The sequence below is a fragment of the Festucalex cinctus genome, chromosome 14 (assembly GCF_051991245.1).
Source record: "Festucalex cinctus isolate MCC-2025b chromosome 14, RoL_Fcin_1.0, whole genome shotgun sequence".
NCBI classification, from domain to species: Eukaryota; Metazoa; Chordata; class Actinopteri; order Syngnathiformes; family Syngnathidae; genus Festucalex; species Festucalex cinctus.
The window spans coordinates 5,624,156-5,628,636 of record NC_135424.1 but is presented as its reverse complement, the minus strand read 5'-3'; the positions used below and the strand labels follow the sequence as shown (position 1 = coordinate 5,628,636).

General features: G+C 42.1%; 1 long non-coding RNA gene across 1 annotated transcript; it reads right to left on the bottom strand.

Moving 5' to 3' along the window:
- Positions 1–2,602: 2,602 nt before the first annotated feature.
- Positions 2,603–3,965, bottom strand: LOC144001803 (uncharacterized). Its single transcript, XR_013278596.1, has 2 exons — positions 3,001–3,965; positions 2,603–2,727 (listed from the first exon to the last, which is right to left on the bottom strand). It is a non-coding gene; the product is annotated as an uncharacterized LOC144001803 (long non-coding RNA).
- Positions 3,966–4,481: the final 516 nt, after the last annotated feature.

Below are 4,481 nucleotides of genomic sequence, written 5' to 3'. Positions count from 1 at the left end.
TAGACATTGACTGAATTTTGTGTTGATTGGATGCTTTTTTTTTTATTTGTAGTGATGTTGCACGTCAGGTTCATGAGTCCTGAAAGAAACACGTTTCAATGCGATACATTTCTTCAAAGCAAAATGGCCGTCTTCCTTTTCATTGTAGGTAATGTTTTCTTGAGACTTTTTGTGCATCTTTTCATGATATATTTGTCCACCAAATTCTGTGTTAATTGGGCCCATTTTGTTTTCAACTCGCCAGGTGGTGCCCCCCCCCCCCCCCCCAACCCAGGCTTGGATTTGGGACTCAAGACAAACCGAGGTATTTCAATTTCCATCGCGATTCATAGCTTCAAACCAACACTGCCAACTTAGCGATCATTTTCACATACTATAGCTTTTGTTTTTTTTCATCAAAAGTCATTTTGATTTACATTTTGATTGAGATAAATTGCTTCAATAAAGACAGCCAACTTCCGATTCATATTGAGGAATTGATTCTTGAGACTTTTTTTTTTTTTTTTTTTTTTTTTCTGAGAGTCCTGGCACGCAGTCCATTTCCACCAATTGTTGATTGGGCCCAAGGGTGTGCCACAAGGCTCATGTTCGGGTCCCCTAAAGTAGCTAAACTAACTTTTCACCCAGATACAAAATTTGGATGAATCTTTGGGCATGTCAAGGCCAGCGGTGACTCATTAATATCTCAAAGCTTCCCCCATGCTGCACAAACAATGTTTAAGAAAGGCGCTGTCTGTTTTCGTCTGTCCAAATCGACGTCTCCCTCTCCTTGGCGATGACGCGGCGGCCTCGCAGCGCTTCTGTGGTGACTCCACTAATGGCGCAGTAATTTGCACGCGCGCCTTTGAAGTCTCCCCCGTCGCGTTACCTGGAGTCTGCGCTTCTCTTGAGGTTTTTTTTTTTTTTTTTTTTTTAGGATGGGGCAGACTCGCCCTATAGGTCGCTTGCACATCGTAATGCATCATGGGAGTTTTTCCTTCGGGCGCCATATTGGGTGTCCGCCGGTTCACAAGGTACACTCGCGAGTTACACGGTAGAGCTTATCAACCTGATGTAATTTTCGCAGTATTTTCACGATTTACCGGAAGATCAAAAACAACGATACAGGCAGAAGGTGTCTCTGTGTGGCGGGATTGATCCTAATTACGTCCTGACCAAGGGTGATTTTTTTTTTGACGGAGAAAGCTTGCTGGCCAAATGTGACATCTCTGGACATCTTTCCCTACCTCGTGTTGACAACATGCTCCATAACACGCCAACAAATCCCTGGAGGCTTACAATTATTTTGTAAGCGGGTGGATACAGAGTGTAAACTTTAACATCGCATCAGAAGAAACGGTTGCTGTTGCACGTAAGTAAACCACATGGTGTTGGTAATTCTGCACACAAAAATGTTGATTTGTTCTCAGGCTTCCTGTTATCATTGTGTTTACATGCACAGCTGGCTTTACCTGATGTGGTTTTTCTAATAATTTTATAACAGGCAAATATGGCAGAGCGTATAAGAATAAAAAGTAACTGCACAGCCTCCCCGTGGCTTAATTAAATTTAATGCTACCCTTTCACTAGTTACATGTTACTTAATCAACTTATTCTAAATGGTTAAGGTTAACCACTCTCAGAGGACGTATTTTTAGTTTCAGTTTCCAGTACAATAAAACGTGTTCATGGTAACTACTGAGCATACTGACAGCTTTTCTTATGATCTCAAGGTTAAGGAGGCTGTCACAACACCCAATTTCTGTCTGGTGCCAGATGGCAACAATTCCCATCACTTGTCACGACAACACCAATAGTATTACCAGGTATGTATGGCTTTACTTTTTGTAGTTTCTTATTTAATTCTATGTTTCATATTTTCATTACAATGTTTGTAATATTTTCAGATTCAGGCACAGATGAGTTTAACTGGACAGGACTTCTGCGACTTTGTGGTGTGGACAAAGTGTGATTGAGCGAGTCCACCCAGATCGCTCGTTTTGGCCAGTTGGAAAAGCCAGAGTTTTTTTTTTTTTCCCAAAATCCCCTCCTTACCTGAACTGCTCGGGAGAGCATTTACTAGATCAGCAGTGGACTTCCAGTGTTCCTGCTCAGCCGCTGTCACCTACCACTTGCTCATGTACTTCAAAGATGCGGAATAAAGTAGTTTTTTGTGCTGCAGCAGATTGTAAAATCAAATGATATCACTTGAAGTGTGCCAATCTAGACTGCCAAAAGGACAGTGGTTTTGTGACAAGTGTGAAACAAGGATTATTGGGAAAACTGTAACACAGTACTGGTACTTGTCTTACATTAAACAAATTTAAAAGAGCAACTTTTTCCTCTGTACATAGCATAATGAAAGTCATTGCGTACCCCATCAACATTACATCATACCGTCATCTCAGGATGGTAGGCACCTGTGCTAAAATAAACTACATTAATTAACAGTTCAATTTTTAACCCTGAAATTACTACATCTAATCATTATTCACTTCATTTTTTGTGCTTTTAGAAATAATAGAGATTTATGCCATTACTTTAAGAGGGACCATATTGCACATTGAGTCAAATCCTGTCATTTGTATCATGTATAGCTTTGTAAACAAACCCAACAATAGAATTTGTATAAACGCTGCCTTTATTAGCGCCAAACAAACAGTCGCATGTTGTCCTCCTCCAATGCTTTGATGCTCGCCTTCGTTTCCATCATGTCATTGGCAATCAAGTCGGTGTGGCATGAGATCCCTAAAGAAAAAAATAAAGAAAAAAAATCACAAAAAAAAACGGTACCAGTAATAGGTTTAATATAGTAAAGTAGTATAGTTTTTTTGTCAGTGTAAAAGAAATGTACACATTTTGTTGCATTTTTTAATGTATGAACATTGCTACAGGCAAATACTTATTTCTATAAACACTTCCAAATGTCTCTAAAATATAAGGTGCGTGTACACACACAAACAAACACATACATTCACTCATGCATACAATATATCATGTAATGAATTCTGAGTGGCATACCAGAGTCAATGATGTCAGCAGTACTTGAGGGTACAGGTTACTGGAGCCATCTGGCTGCATAACTGCAACAAACTCTCTGCCACTTCGAGTCGTCTTTTCTTTGCTTGTCTCTCCTGTGCACGTTCATATCTTGGCACCGACTGGGCTGAGACATAGATGTTGTAACTTGGGACCCAACTTTAATGTTGGAGCCCAGTCGGGATGATTGGACAGAAAAACGGGCGCAGGGCGACCTGTTAAAATAAACAAATATATAAACAAATAAAATATGGAAAGACTGGTTATTTTACCGCAGTAGGGTGGCCGTGAATAAGTTCTTTAGCATGATGTGTAGGCTACCGGGTTCTGTTTTCTTGCATCACCCCCGGGGGTCTGTTTTCTTGCATCAGCCCCTTCTGTCTCTTTTTTTTCCAAGTTTACATTTTGCCACCAAAAAACATGTTATCGGCATTAAAAGCCCAAGACTAATCAATCCAATTTCAGCAGTAAACACTTTGCACTGGCACTACTTGGGTGAAAATGTTCGATGTTAGCTTTCGGCTAACGTCCGCTAGCCAGCTTGTACTACCGAACTTGCTTGCTCATGAATCCAAAACATAAGCAACTTGCCCATATATGGGCGGTCGAAACGTTATTAATCCTCATGCATTAAATAAAGGTAAACAAGCTTACCGCTCACAAAGTGATGGCTGCACACACGAGCCCAAAGTAACGACTTCCCTCCGGAGTCCGCACTCCTCTGTCTCCAGGCCCTGGTTCCTAATTATTTTCGGAATTCGGAAAAAAGACCGACCATTTTCCCCCTTGGCTTTGTTCGAACAGCCAACGATGCAGCAACAATGTACCATTTTAAACGCAGAAAACAAACGTGATAGATACGTGTTAGACCGAATCGCTACGTAAATGGAGGCCACCCAGCATGGCGACTACAAGAAATCCGAGGCGGAAGTGACGACATGTGCAAGCGACCTATAGGCTCTTTGCAACCTAATTAAATGTAATTGCTCCGTTTTTTTTTTGGTTTTTTTCCCTGTAGTGGTGCCCGCGCCTAACGGAGAAGCCTTGTAATAAGGGAGATTGCGTGAAGGGTCCGAGGATCACAGACGCCAAAGAGGAGCCACGGCGGAGACGATTGGAGACGCTCAACCCCCCCACCCCCCATCCCTCTTCCCTGTGTCGCCTTCTCTGTCCTGAGCAGACCTACTCATTACTCCCTCCACTCCTCAACGCTCCGTCTCTCCTCTTTGCCTGCTCCCATCATAAAGGCGAGTTCTTCCCTGCTCTCATATATGCTCACATATTCCACACTTCGTACTTGTCGTGATCATGAATTTTCCTTGATAGCACCAAAGCAAAATCAAAACAATTTTCACTTGCGGAGGCAGCACTTCAGGTTAATCAAAATAGATGTTTGAACGTGACCACGCAGGAAGTTGCGCCATGATGCGTATCGATGGCGTTCCCCAAGGTGGCGTCACGGT